Source organism: Bos indicus, chromosome 25 (assembly GCF_029378745.1).
Source record: "Bos indicus isolate NIAB-ARS_2022 breed Sahiwal x Tharparkar chromosome 25, NIAB-ARS_B.indTharparkar_mat_pri_1.0, whole genome shotgun sequence".
NCBI classification, from domain to species: Eukaryota; Metazoa; Chordata; class Mammalia; order Artiodactyla; family Bovidae; genus Bos; species Bos indicus.
Window position 1 is genome coordinate 23,349,610 of NC_091784.1, and position 15,940 is coordinate 23,365,549.

The 15,940-nt window shown below is 40.4% G+C and overlaps 1 long non-coding RNA gene across 1 annotated transcript in view; it reads left to right on the top strand.

Moving 5' to 3' along the window:
- Positions 1–15,940, top strand: part of LOC139179719 (uncharacterized) — a 109,911-nt gene that overhangs the window by 34,101 nt on the left and 59,870 nt on the right. Inside the window, exon 2 of the long non-coding RNA XR_011564049.1 lies at positions 8,996–9,119. This is a non-coding gene — a long non-coding RNA (uncharacterized lncRNA). The remainder of the gene's footprint in view (positions 1–8,995; positions 9,120–15,940) is intronic.

Sequence of the window (15,940 nt, forward strand, 5' to 3'; positions counted from 1 at the left end):
GTGATATACTGCATTTGTCTTTATCTGACTTATTTCACTAAGCATAATATTCTCCAAGTCCATCCACATTGCTTGCTGCAAATGCCAGGATTTCGTTCTTTTTATGGCTGAATACTATTCCATTGTCTGTGTGTGTGACATCGTTCTTCATTCATCTGCTGTGGGCACTTGAATTGCTTCCCCGTCTTGGCTGTTATAAGTAGTACTGCTACTATATTGGGGTGCATGTATCTTTTTGAATTAATGTTTTTGTCTTTTTCTGGATATATACCCAGGAATGAAATTGCTGGGTCACAGGGAAGTTCCAAGTTTGAGAAAATGTCCATACTGTTTTCCATAGTGATTGCACCAGTTTGCATTCCCACCAACAGTGTACCAGGGCACCCTTTTCTCTACATCCTCTCCAACATTTAGTATGTGTAGACTTTTTTTTAATTTGTAGACTTTTTGATGACAAGCCATTCTGACAGATGTGAGGTGATATCTCATTATTGTTTCGGTTGGCATTTCTCTAACAATTAGTGATGTTGAGCATCTCTTCATGTGCTCATTAGCCATCTGTATGTCTTCTTTGGAAAAATATCTATTCATGTCTTTTGCCCACTTTTTGATTGCCTTTTTTTTTAATGTTGAGGTGTATGAGCTGTTTGTATGTTATGGATATTAACTCTTTGTTGGTCACATCATTTACAAATATTTTCTCCCATTCTGTGGATTGTTTTTTTCATTTTGTTGATGGTTTTCTTTGCTGTGCAAAAGATTTTAAGTTTAATTGTGTGCCATTTGTTTAATTTTGCTTTTGTTTTGCCCAAGGAGACAGATCCAAAAAAAATTGCTATGATTTACGTCAAAGACTGTTCTGCCTGTGTTCTCTTCTAGAAGTTTTATGGTTTCAGGTCTTACATTTAGGCCTTTTCTTTTTTTTTTTAGTTATTGTTGTTTTAAAAGTTTTTTTTTTAATTATGAAAGTATAATGGTAAAGAATCTGCCTGCAATGCAGGAGACCCAGGTTTGATCCTTGGGTCTGGAAGATCCCCTGGAGAAAGGAATGGCAACCCACTCCAGTATTCTTACCCAGAGAATTCCATGGACAGAGGAGCCTGGCAGGCTACAGTCCATGGGGTTGCAAAAAGTCAGACACAACTGAACAACTAACACTTTCAATAACACATTTACAGAAGCCTTGGAAAATATCGAACAAGATTACATATAATCCCACTATGTATTACAAATATTTTTTAAGTAGATAAATTAAGATTTCTAATTGGAGTTTCAATATCAATCACTCAAAAGTTAATAGAATGAATATACAGAGAAGGTGGCTCAGATGGTAATGAATCTGCCCACAGTGCAGGAGAACCCTGCAATGCACGAGACTCAAGTTCGATCCCTGGGTCAGGAAAATCCCCTGGAGAAGGAAATGGCAATGCACCCCAGTATTCTTGCCTGGAGAATTCCACAGACAGAAAAGCCTGGTGGACTACAGCCCATGGGGTTACAAAGATTAGGACAACTGAGTGACTTACAGGAAGGACAGAGAAGTAGAAGGATATGTAGACCTGGAAAGCACTATGAACCAATTAAGCATAATTAAGATTTATACAATTTTCACACAACAGTAGCATACAAATTCTATTCACATTCCCATAAACTGTAAACTAGGAGACACTGGAACATATCCAGGGACATAAAACAAGGTGCAAAAATTTCATGGTCTAAAGGTATTGAAATCATACAGAGTCTATTCTCTTATCACTGTGTAGGTCTTTTCTTGGCAAAATTGGAGTATAATTGCTTTCCCTGGAGAAGGAAATGGCAAATCACTCTAATATTCTTGCCTGGGAAATCCCATGGACAGAGGAGCCTGGCAGGCTACAGTCCATGGGGTCATAAGAGTCGGACATGACTGAGCATGCACACATAATAATTGCTTTACAATGTTGTGTCAGTTTCTGCTATATAGCAGCATGAATTCATTATATGTATACATATATCCCTTCCTTCTTGAGCCTCCTTCCCATCCTGTTGGGCTTCCCCAATGGCTCAGCGGGTAAAGAATCCGCCTGCAATGCAGGAGACACAGGAGACGTGGGTTCGATCCCTAGGTTGAGAAGATCCCCTGGAGAAGGAAATGGCAACCCGCTCCAGTATTCTTGCTTTGAAACCCCATGGACAGAGAAACCTGGAGGGCTACAGTCCATGGGATCGCAAAGAGTGGGACACGACTAAGCACGTGGACACAGCCCATCCAGCTAAGACATCACAGAGCACCGAGCTCTGCTCCCTGTTCCACAGCAGCTTCCCATTAGCTGCTATTTTACAGATCAGATCAAATCAGATCAGTTGCTCAGTCGTGTCCGACTCTTTGTGACCTGGTGAATCGCAGCACACCAGGCCTCCCTGTCCATCACCAACTCCCGGAGTTCACCCAGACTCACGTCCATCGAGTCAATGATGCCATCCAGCCATCTCATCCTCTGTCATCCCCTTCTCCTCCTGCCCCCAATCCCTCCCAGCATCAGAGTCTTTCCCAATGAGTCAACTCTTCGCATGAGGTAGCCAAAGTACTCTCTATTTTCGTCCCACCCTCTTATTCCGTGCTGTGTCCACAGTCCATTCTCTATGTCTGCATCTCTATTCCTGCCCCTCAAATAGGTTAATCTGTACCATTCTTCTAGATTCCATATATAGGCGTAAATACACAATATTTGTTTTTCTCTTTCTGACTTACTTCACTCCCTATAACAGACTCTGGGTTCATCCACATCACTACAAATGACCCACATTAAGGTCTTTAAACCATTTTGAGTTTATTTTTGTGTATGGTGTGAGGAAATGCTCTTATCTCATTGTTTTACACGTGGCTAGTCCGTTTTTCCAGCACCACTTGTTGAAGGGATGGATATTTTTTTCTACCTGTGTTTCCTTGCCTTCTTTGCCATAGATTAATTGACTATAGGTGCATCAGTCACTTTTGAAGTAATGTTAGTTGTATATTTGTTCGTTCCCTGTGCCCATCTGCCATCATTAAGGCATAGACTTCATCCGTCTTTTTTATCACCATATGCCTAGTGCTTCCTGTGATAATTCAATAATAAAATTTCAAAATAAATGTACATTAGATATTAAAGTTCTTTTAAGTGTTCCACACACATTAAATAGCATGCAAAAATTACAAATTATCACAAGGACCATAGAAACTCTCTGCTGAACCTAAAGGGCTCAAGTTGGACCTATCTGTCCATCCCCTCTATTCTTGTTTCTACACTGTCCCATGTTTGTGAAGTCACTTCTGTAAGAGAGCAGATTATCATCTTAGGGAAACTGAGGTTACAAGTTCAGGGACTTCAGAGAGTAATTACAAACAGCAACAGAGGAAGTGGGATATGCTTTCTAGGGTAGGGCAATATCAGCCCCATTTTAATGACCTTGACCCTCTCTCATAATTACGCTGTATGTGATCTGTTTATGGAAGATATCTAATTTGTCTGTTTCACCTAGAATTTAATATTGAATTCACAACCTAAGCATCATTTATTTTTCACATTCAGCTATTTTTTTTTTTTAAAGAAGTCTTATTCTCCACACACCCAACTCCAGTACTCTTGCCTGGAAAATCCTATGGACAGAGAAGCCTGGTAGGCTGCAGTCCATGGGGTCGCTAAGAGTTGGGCATGACTGAACAACTTCACTTTCACGTTTCACTTTCATGCATTGGAGAAGGAAATGGCAACCCACTCCAGTGTTCTTGCCTGGAGAATCCCAGGGACAGGGGAGCCTGGTGGGCTGCCGTCTATGGGGTCGCACAGAGTCGGACACGACTGAAGCGACTTAGCAGCAGTAGCAGCAGCATTCTCCACACAACTTTTTCAATTTGTAAAGCTAGAATTTTCTTTCACCTAAATTGCTTTACTATTTATTCATGAGAATCTGTGCCTTTTTTTTTTTTTTGCCCATTCCACTAGACTTGTGGGATCTTAGTTCCTCAAGCAGGGATTGAACCTGGTCCTAGCAGTGAGAGCACCAAGTCTTAACCACTGGACCACCAGAAAATACCCCCTGCCTTCTTTATATCGTACTTTCTCAGCTGTTTCATCATATCATTGCATGGACATTCCGTTTGCTGGTTTTGGGGAAAATTTGTTGCTCTTTGAGTATGTATTTTGTAAATTTCCAGGACTCTTTTCTTATTGCTGATCGTTTTTTGATGATTCTCCTAGGTTTCATGCAAGGAAAGATCGTTTTTGTCTCACTGCCAAGAGCTATACCTTGTTTTGTCTCCATGGTTTTTTGTTTGTTTTTGTTCGAGCTTCCAGAAAAACAACAGAACACAGCGGTTGCTCATATCCTGGTTCAGCTTCTGACTTGAAAGAGACAAGGTCTGATGTTTTATTGTTAAGGACGATGCTGACTGTTGATCTGAGATTCTTTGATCATCCACTCCTTAATTCATTACATATTTATTGGTCCCCTTCCAAGTGCATTGGGTTTGGCAGTATATAGGGCACTGAGCGCCTTGGGGAATGCAGCCTCCATGGCATGGTGCCAGCGGAAGCCAGATTGCAGTGGTTTGCAGAGAGGCATGCGATGGAAACCTTCTTTAACACATGCCAAGAGTTTTCATCAGACATGGATGCTGAATTATTTTTTTATTTTTATTGAAGTACACTTGTTTACAACGTTGTGTTAATTTCTGCTGTACAACAGAGTGATTCAGTTATACATATATACTTTTTTAATATGAATTATTTTTTAATGCTCTTTCAGCATTTATTAAATGATTTTTTTCTCATTTGACCTAGAGGGATGACTGAACATATTAATATGTTTTCATTCATTTATTCAAGAAATAGTTGAGTGCTTCCTTATAAGCCAGGCACTCTTCTATTATTGTGATAAGTTGTGATTTTTACAAAATGTAAGCTGTTGTGATATCTTTACTATCAGTTTGTAAAATATTCAGTGGTTTTTTACAATACTAGGATAATTTCTACTTAACTGTGGTGTGTTTTTCTTTACATTTTAATCACTAAGTCAAAGACCTTATTATTAATAATTCAAAGGATGCAAAATAATACAAAGACAGAAAGTTCTCATCCAATTTTCCAGGATCCCAAAGGATATTCCCTATTGATAGATATTTCTGGACCTTTTTCTTTTTCAGTTTTAGTAAACTTAAAAAAAAAAATCATTTGCAAGCATTTTATGGAGGAGTTTCACATTGGTATTCATGGCTGTGGTACAGATGTCACAGTGGGAGACCACACCTGGCTCCACATCAGGTTGGCATCTCCTGCTAAATGGCACTTTGCTGCAGACCTGCCCCATCTGTTCTGTCTGGGCGACACGGCATTCCCCTCCCTTCTCTGCCCCATCCCCTGCTCTGGGCAAGCTGGGAGCCTTGCAGCAGTAGCCGAGATTCATTTGTTCAAAAGGTATTTACTGAGCACTTATCTAGCTCCATGGAACTCACATTCCAGGCATGGCAAATAATAAACAAAATATATCAAATGTACAGGATGTTAGATGGTGATAATAAGTATGGAGAGAAAGCACGGAAAGGGGATGGGAAATGTTATTGGGGAGTTTTGTTTGTTGTTCAGTTGCTCAATCAAGTCCAAGTCTTTGCGACCCTATGGACTGTAGCCCACCAGGCTTCTTTGTCCGTGGGGATTCTCCAGGCAAGAATACTGGAGTGGGTTGAAATTTCCTTCACCAGGGGATCTTCCTGGCCAGGGATCAAACCCGGGTCTCCTGTGTTGGCAGACAGATTCTTTACCACTGAGCCGCCTGGGAAGCCCTATTGGGAGAGAGGGAAGCATAATATTGTGGAAGGCTGAGAGTCTTTGCTGAGAGTTCAGACAGCAGTGGAGAATGGATGATCCACAGCCACTTACCACAATATCCATGAATCCCCAAAACACAGTGTTGAGCAAGAGAAGCAAGGCAATGAGAGGCGTATTCTATAGGATTTCGCTTATACAGAGCACAAAAACAGGAAGAGTGGCCTGTGACATCAAAGTCAGGGTAACAGTTATTGCAGAAGTGAAGGAGTGTTTAGAAGGAGACACAGTGGGAATTCTGTTAATGGTCTGTTTCTTAATCCAGGTGCTCTTAACACTCGCGTGTTCAGTCTCTCAAAATTCATCAGACTGAACATTTGTAATTGTGTGCCTTCTCTATACAAATATTACATGTTAACAGTTTCATTTTTTTTTTTTTAATTCAAAGTTAGCTATCTCATCGTTGGATGGTACAACCAGCGGAAGGCCCCATGAAATCTGCTGCCTTGTCTGTTCCCCCCAATACCTGGCACATAACGGGATTCACTACATGTGTATGTTTCAATGAATAAGTGAATCAGTAAACAAACGCACCTCTATAACCTCTAACTGGTTTTGTGCCTGGCTTCCCTTAAGCTAATCGTTAGGGAAAACTGAAGCAATGGTTATTTTTGTTGTCATTTTTGTGTTTCATTATTATTTTTATTTTTTAGGTTGTATTTATTTATTGAAGTATAGTTGGTTTACAATCTTGTGTTAGTTTCAACAAAGCGATTCAGTTATATATACATATGTATCTATTTTTTCAGATTCTTTTCCCTTGTAGGTTATTATAAAATGTTAATATTAAATTTAGTTCTCTGTGCTATGCAGAAGGCCTTTGTTTATCTAATATATGATAGTGTGTATATGCTAATCCCAAACTCCTGATTTATCCCTCCCCCCTTTCCCCTTTGGTAACCATCGTTTATGTTCTATGTCTGTAGGTGTATTTCTGTTTTGTGAACAAGGCCCTTTGTGTCATATTCAAGATGCCACATATGAATGATATCATATGATATTTATCTTTTGCTTTTTGACTCACTTCACTTAGTGCGGTAATCTTTAAGTCCATCCAAGTTGCTGCAAATGGCATCATTTCATTCTTTTTCGTGGCTAATATTCCGTTGTGTATATGCACTATATCATCTTTATCCATTCATCTGTTGATGGACATTTAGGTTGTTTCCATGTCCTGGCTATTGTAACAGTACTGCAATGAACAATGGGGTACATGTATCTTTTTGAATTATGATTTTCTCCAGATATATACCCAGGAGTGGGCATGTATTTTTAAAATTATTTATATGAGAATATAAATAATTTTCTTCTGCTTATATGAGAATAATAAATTCATTCAGCAGACATTCAAATACTTCTAGGATTTAGAGTCAGGAGATCAAATGAGGACAAAAAGTTGTCCGTTGAGTCTGGCAACATGTAGGTTCTTGATGGTGTTGGTGGAAGCAGCTTCACTCTTGTGCATGTAACAGATACCAGACTGCAGAGGTCTAAGGGGAAATGGGATCTGAGGAGCTGCAAACAGCAAATTCTGACACATACTTCCAGTCCTTTAACTCTAAAAGTTAGGAGTGAATTGTGTGGGATTGACAGTTTTCTTTTTCAGTGTTTGTGTGTTTATCATGAAAAATGAGCAAAACCAGAGCCTGTTTACATGCTAACGCAGGAAATCAGTAGCCAGGAGTTGTTCAGTTGCTCAGTCATGTCTGACTCTTTGCAACCCCACAGACTGCAGCATGTCAGGCTTCCCTGTCCTTGAGCATCTCCTAGAGTTTGCTCAAAGTCATGTTCATTGAGTCGGTCATACCAACCAACCATCTCATTCTCTCCGTCATCCCCTTCTCCTGTCCTCCATCTTTCCCAGCATCAGGGTCTTTTTCTAGCCAGGAGTAGTTCCAGTCGTTTACTTCTGCATTCAGTCTGTCAATCACCCTTGAAGTCCACAACTACTTATTGGTACCTTTTGTATCAGTTCTTGACAGCGGTAAAGAGCAGTGAATAAACTGGACACAATCTCTGCCCTCCTACAGCTTACAATCTATTAAAGAAGAGACACTGAAGACATAGGTGACAGAAAGAATGCTGCTGGCAAGGGTGTTGAATCAAAATACAATAGGAAGAATTAGCATAGGCAAGAGACAGCCTTACAGTGAGACAGTGGTGATACACCTTTTTTTTTTTTACAAAGGGATAAGGCTGAAAAATGGATACAAATGTTGCTAAGAAAAATTACTGGTGAAGCAGCATGGTGCATTCCTTTTAGGCAAGAGTGTGGAAAAGTACACAAGATCAGGTGAAACCAGGCAGAGGACAGTAACTTAAGCCAGGCTGTTTGCAGGACCTGGATGCTGGATGAAGACCTTAGAGGTACATAATTCAGCAGCTGCCCACCTTGGTTCACAAATCAAACAGTTGTCAAGGGTGACTCATAAGACCTGTAAATAAGACTGCGTAGATGTCTGCAGAGTCACATCTGACACCAGGATCAGTAAGGCAGCAGCGAAGTTAAAAACCGCATGAAGCTTCCAATGAAAAAAATCTCAGAGGAAAAGCCATACTGGAGAAGAGATGCTTTTCTGACAAGTTTTCTCCCAGAAAAGCATAAGTATTGATTTTTGTTTTAGTTGAACACGAGCTGACGTCATTGGCCTCCCTGTAGGGCTTTATATTAAAAAATGATTGTGTAACTCTCAGCTTAATGAGAACCTCACAGGATGGGAGGTGTAGAGAGACCAAGAACAACCAGGGAGCCAATAGGTCCCTGTTACCCATCTTTTGTGCGATTCCTCACTATTAAAGTGATGAGTTTTTCTTCCTTATGCTCTTTTTCTCCCTCCCCTTCTCTCTCTTTTTATTTTCAAGGTGGGTAATTAAATCCTCAATAAGTGTAATGCTATTACAGTCAAAATATCAAGTTTGCAGATTATTATTTTTTAAAATATTAATAAAAACAAAGTTTCTCTGTCCTTCCCTTGCATTTGGATAGGCTTTCTTGAGTGGGGGAAGAAAGGGATGGAATTAGTTAGCACCCAAAATTGGCCTATGAATGTGTGTCTTATAGGTAAATCTGTATCACTGGCTGTAATTGGGAGGGAGAAAAAAAAATTCAAAGCAGAGAATCACTAATATGATGCAACCCCTTCATTTCTCAGGTGTGAACACAGGCCCAGAGAGGTGATGTGATTTGCCCTAAGCCATGCAGCTAGTGGCAGAGCCAGGCCTAGAAGCCAGGTGTCCTGGCTCCCAAGACATTCCGCTGCCCGAGGAATGGAACAGGTAGTATCGCTCACACTGGGGGCCATGGGTCAGTCTTTTCAGCTCAGAGCTGCCTGGGGTTCCAACCAAGGAAACCAGAGGAAGCATCAGCTCAAATTGCTGACCACTGAATGACTCAGGGATAAAATTGAAACTGGGTAAGAGACAGAAGGGGAAGTTTGACATGTAACCCTCATAACTCTGAGACAGAGTCCAATGGACTGTGCTCCCAAAGCAGCGGTCAACTTCTCAAGGTGGTTCTAGCTGACCGTATCATGTCCTTCTTCAAATAGCGAGGTGGTGAGTCACCTTCTGGCCATTCTGACACCCACGCTGTCTCCGGTGCAATTCACAGTGTTAGGACAATCAGTGACCACTTGCAGAGGACAGTTGAGGAGTCGGGGAAAAAGAAAGTGAGGAAGACCAGTTAGGAGGCTTCTGTAGGGACCCAGGAGGGAGATAATAAGGAAAGGCTGGCTGGTGGGATCTGCTGGATCAGGGTGACATCACCTGGGTTCGTGGCTGGGAAAACTGGCCAGCAGTGATAGTGGAAAGGTGGGCAAAAACTGAAATGTACATCCAAATGGGGAGGAAAAGAGTTCCTGCTTTCATATGTCATAGGGTGTTCTTAAGACTAGCGTGGATAAAACCAGAGCTACCTGTGATGCTATGAGTAAGATTTATTCTGTATATATAAACCTGGGTACTGGTTACTGTTAACATGTATTGACCCCTCTGAGGAGTCTTAAGTCATAGTTTCCTTTTCCTTTATTCCTTTTCCTTTATAGTGATTATTTATGGAGCACCTACTGTGTGCCAGGTTCTTTTCTGAGTACATGGTATACATCAAGTCAGCTAAATATTGAATACTCTTGTCCTCATGGAGCTCATTCAGAGAAAAGTGGCCACAGAAGTCAGTCTCTTGGGAAAAACAATAGGCGAAGACAGCTGTGAGAGAAATAGCTCATTGAGATGGTATTGATCAAAGTAATAGCCAGAAAGAATAGGGTGAGTTTTACTGGCTCCCTCAGAGAAAGATTTTTTTTTTTTTAGTTTTACTATTTCCTCTCTGATTTGGTTACTTTTTATATCTTTATCTTGCCTAACTGCTCTGGCTCTGGTGGTTCATATGGTAAAGAATATGCCTGGAGTGCAGAAGACCCAGGTTCGATCCCTGGGTCAGGAAGATCCCCTGGAGAAGAGAATGGCCACCCACTCCAGTATTCTTGCCTGGAGAACATCATGGACAGAGGAGCCTGGTGGGCTACAGTCCATGGTGTCACAAAGAGTCAGACATGACTGAGATACTTTCACTATGACATTAGTACTGTGTTGAATAGGAGTGGTAAACTGGGCACCCTTATCTTGTTTTTTGCTCTTAGAGCAAAAGCTTTCAACTTTTCACTCTCTCTCTCTCTCTTTTTTTTTTTTTTTAAATCAGAGTATAGTTGCTTTGTAATGTTGTGTTAGTTTCTATTGTACAGCAAAGTGAATCAGCTACCCATGTACATATATCCCCTCTTTTTTTTTTTTTTTTTTACTTTACAATATTGTATTGATTCTGCCACACATCAACATGAATCCGCCATGGGTGTACACGTGTTCCCCATCCTGAACCCCCCTCCCACCTCCTTCCCCATACCATCCCTCTGGGTCATCCCAGTGCACCAGCTCCAAGCATCCTGTATCGAACCTGGACTGGCGATTTGTTTCTTATATGATATTATACATGTTTCAGTGCCATTCCCCCAAATCGTCCCACCCTTGCCCTCTCCCACAGAGTCCAAAAGACTGTTCTATACATCTGTGTCTCTTTTGCTGTCTTGCATACAGGGTTATCATTACCGTCTTTCTAAATTCCATATATATGTGTTAGTATACTGTATTGGTGTTTTTCTTTCTGGCTTACTTCACTCTGTATAATCGGCTCCAGTTTCATCCACCTCATTAGAACTGATTCAAATGTATTCTTTTTAATGGCTGAGTAAGACTCCATTGTGTATATGTACCACAGCTTTCTTATCCATTCATCTGCTGATGGACATCTAGGTTGCTTCCATGTCCTGGCTATTATAAACAGTGCTGCGATGAACATTGGGGTACACGTGTCTCTTTCCCTTCTGGTTTCCTCAGTGTGTATGCCCAGCAGTGGGATTGCTGGGTTGTATGGCAGTTCTATTTCCAGTTTTTTAAGGAATCTCCACACTATTCTCCACAGTGGCTGTACTAGTTTGCATTCCCACCAACAGTGTAAGAGTGTTCCCTTTTCTCCACACCCTCTCCAGCATTTATTGCTTGTAAACTTTTGGATAGCAGCCATTCTGACTGGCGTGAAATGGTACCTCCTAGTGGTTTTGATTTGCATTTCTCTGATAATGAGTGATGTTGAGCATCTTTTCATGTGTTTGTTAGCCATCTGTATGTCTTCTTCGGAGAAATGTCTGTTTAGTTCTTTGGCCCATTTTTTGATCCCCTCTCTTTTGGATTTCCTTCCCATTTAGGTCACCACAGATCACTGAGTAGAGTTCTCTATGCAATATGATAGGTTCTCATTAGTTATCTGAAAGATTTTCTTCTAGGCAGAGAGAACTGAGATAACAGAGTTGTCTGGATCTGCCCAGATCAGTGACTGTGATCTTGCAGCTCCTGACAGGACCAGACACCCAGGAATAAACTGCAACGCAGGAGACACATGGGGAGGGGCTCTGAGCCAAGGCCAAGTGAGGAGGTTCAGACGTGCAGACGGAACAGAGTGTCTGAAGGAATGATCCGCTCACGTGGGTAGTCAGACTTCCAGAGACCAAGGAGTTTTGTCACAGATGATTTCAACACAGGAGCGTCGGGAGCAAGCCATGGGAAGTCTGGGAGCATCTGGGATCTAGCTAAGTCAGATAAAGGGTGAGCGCCAGTCGTGGAACTGAAAGCAGGGCTGTGTTTGAGGAACATTTCCCACCTATGGGAGGAGCAAACAACATCCCAAGCAAAGCACTGACACAGAGACTCGGGCCCAGGAATGAGAAAGGGAGATGCCATTGGAACCAGAGCATGAAGTAGGGACTTGGTCACAGGAGCCCAGTTATTACCTGGACCCTTCATCAAACCTGGCGTGATAGCCATGAACCGTTAAATCTCTGGGAATTAAGCCTTCATCCCACTGATGCACAGGACCTAGCCTTTAGAGAATGTGTTGTATGTAATATATTATCAGTAGGATACATTAATGTAAGATGAGGGAACAGGAAATGGGCACCATCTCCCTTCCCCGACCTCCGCCAGGATGGAGGGAAAAGGTCGTGTCTGTTGCTTCTTTTGTCAACAGTAATCCCCATTAGTGCCTCCTTGGTTGCCATGGCATTGGATGGTTCCAGAGAATTCTTTTTCTTGAATTATCCCAAGTACTCACCCCAAGACTCCAAGGATGGGTTTCTTAGCAAGACTGCTGGTTAGGGCAGGCACAGAGTCCTTATCTGCATTTTACTTAATCTTTGCATGTTTCTTTCAACTACCACCCCATCCACCCTCATGCTTAGTCTCAGCTCATTCTCCAATCCACATTCCTTCCATTTCCATCTCCCTGGCTTCCACCTTTCTTGCTTATTCCCTATTTGGAAATTTAGCTCTCTCTTCACACGGCTTGGTGCCATCTTTGCCTGATTCTACGTATTCCTCCAGCTATGCTTCTGTAGTGGACGTTATGTTTGATTCTCCAACCCACCCTCATCAGTAGCGGCAATGCAGTTTGGTCCACACACTGCCACAGATACCATGTTAAGGTTGGCTTCCACTCAGCCCAGAATCTGTCTCTGCACCACTCAGCCCAGAATCAAAGTCCCAGGAGTAAGCATCTGACAGCCCAGGTTCATGGCTCCTTGGATCAGGTTCCATGGGTTTCCATGGTGTGGGAGCTGAGAAAGGAGGCAGCTGCCTTCAACTGCCCTCTTGTCAGTCCTAATCACAATGGATAATTCTCTCGGGGGTAATCTGGTGGTAATCAGAAGGGAGGGATTCTAATCAGTGTTGTCCAATGGAATAATAATGCAAAATCTTCAAGTACCACATTGAAAAAGGCAGAAACAGGTGAAATTAATTTTAATATTTTATTTAACCAATATTTCCAAAATATCATTGTGTTGACATGTAATCAAAGTATAACAAATTATTGGTAAGATATATTCCTTTGTAAACGTTTTGTTTCATTGAAGTATAGTTAATTTACAATGTTGTGTTAGGTTTCTGATATGAAACAAAGTGATTCATTTGTGCATATATACATTCTTTTTCATTATGGCTTATCATAGGGTACTGAATATAGTTCCCTGTGCTATGCAGTAGGACTTTGTTGTTTATCCAGAAATGTTCCTTTGTATGGTTGTTTTAAGTCTTTGGAATTCAGGGTGTATTTTTCTCTCACAGCACAGCTCATCCCGATGCTACATTTTTATTGGAAATATTTGATCTATGTTTATATTTGGGGCTTTCCTGGTGGCTCAGCTAGGAAAGAATCTGCCTGTTAATGCAGGAGACGTGGGTTCAATCCCTGGGTTGGAAGATCCCCTGGAGAAGGAAATGGCAACCCACACCAGTATTCTTGCCGGAAAATCCCACGGACAGAGAGGATCCTAGCAAAAAAAAAAAAAAAAAAACTAGAAACACATTCCCAAGTTCTTCCAGACCTGCTTAAAAGTTATCCAATTACTGAATCAAGTACCAAAAATAATTTGCCTTTAATATTCGCCTCCACATTGACAAGACAAATAGATCTTTATTAGAAGAATTGTTTGAAGCATAAGTTTATCTGTTTCAAAGCTATGTTTGTCCAAGTTATGTTAATACATTGTCTCTTGTGTCAACTCAGTAATATTAAGATGGAATGTGAAGGAGTATTGCACAAATTGAAAAGTAATTCTAAATTTATTCTTCCAATTTTGGGTAGGTTTTGCAGATAATTTACATAATACTGCTTATCATTTAAAATATTTTATATGTTGATTCATACCATTAAAGGTATAAAAATTATTGTTGATTTACATTATAAAAAGTTTCCATTTTAGTGTAAACCCTTGTACTTTTCTAACTGGGTCACAAGGTAGCTTTTTGTCTTTCCTTAGAGCTTCAGTGCATCTCATTCATACCCACTGTGATATCAGTAAGAAAACTTAAATCTCACTGCCATTGTTTATCTTTGATTCCTAAGTATTTGGTAAGAGTTTCTTCTGTTTCAAGAAAATCTTGAGTTGGAATTGACAAGACAGTAAATCTCTGTAAAATTCTCCTATGACTCAACCCACGAACATAGATTAGGATACAAAATCATCGCATTTATTGCTTTTTATTTCTTTCCATAAACTGGTGATGAGTCACAGCATTTGAATGCATACACTGAAAATTTTTAACAACTGTATCCATAACACTTTCCATAGAATGTGCTTCTGAAAGTGAACACAAATATTTTCAATATATATCATACGGTGGGATAAAGCAATAAGGAAAATATCATTCTCTTATTTGGAAATTCCAATAAATCCAGATTTTTAACATAGCTGGAGTGCCATCTGTTATAATAGAAACTATTTTTTTTCATATCTAACTGAAATTCTTCTTTATCAGATGTCAAAGATTCAAAAATTCTAATCAGCAGTTTTTTAAGCCATGAATTTACAATGTTTCTGTACAAATTTGGAAGACCTTTAAGACTCAATATACCCAAAGTAGTCACTGGGCAGTGTCTCATGGCATGACTCAGCTAAAATTTGGTATTTTTCAAAATTTGAATTAATTTATCTTTGATAAATTCTTTTATTCTATGGGCATTTGGTAGCTTAATTGAAAATTGCTCACTTGTTATGAAATATCTGTTTGGTTTCTTCTTCATAATTTTTTAATAAAGTTTTCACAATTGAAAAAATCATTTCTTTTACCATCTTTACATTAAAAATTGTGTGTACTTATATGTGTGCAATTTTTTTTAATTTTTATGTATTATTTATGGCTGTGCTGGCTCTTTGTTGCTGTGACAACATTTTCTCTAGTTGTGATGTGCAGGCTTCTCACTGTGGTGGCTTCTCTTATTGCAGAGAAGGACTTCAGTAGTTGGACACATGGGCTCAGGAGTTGTGGCACACAGGTCAGCTGCCCCATGGCATGTGGACTGCTCTTGGAGCAGGGGTCAAACCAGTGTCCCCTGCATTGGCAGGCAGATTCTCAACCACTGGGCCACTAGGGGAGTCCTGCCTCACTGATTCTTTTTAAATGTTGAGAGAAAACTTCTTATCAAAAGCAACTCTGTATGTGCAGAAAATGCCTCAATATTTTCTACTCTATTATTTTAAAATGTTTGTGTCACAACAACACAGCATTTTCATTTTGCTCTGCCATAGCAAATTGCAATTGACATTCATCGTGAAATTTGTGGCATTATCCTCTTCCAGTCCCTTTTTTCTTTACTATTTTGTGTGCTAGCTTCTGCAACTCCTTTGGATCATCAGTATATGCCTTCATTTTATACATTTAAAAATTGATTTGTATGTAGAAAAGTAGTTGAATTATATTATACTTAAAATAATACATATTGTTGTTCAGTTGCCCAGTCGTGTCCAACTCTTTGCGACCCCATGGACTGCAGCACACCAGGCTTCTCTGTCCATCACCAACTCCCAGAGCTTGCTCAAATTCCTGTCCATCGAGTCAGTGATGCCATCCTACTATCTCATCCTCTGTCGTCCGCTTCTGCTCCTGCCTTCAGTCTTGCCCAGCATCAGGGTCTTTTTTAATGAGTCAGCCCTTCAAATCAGGTGGCCAAAATATTGGAGTTTCAGTTTCAGCATCAGTCCTTCCAATGAATA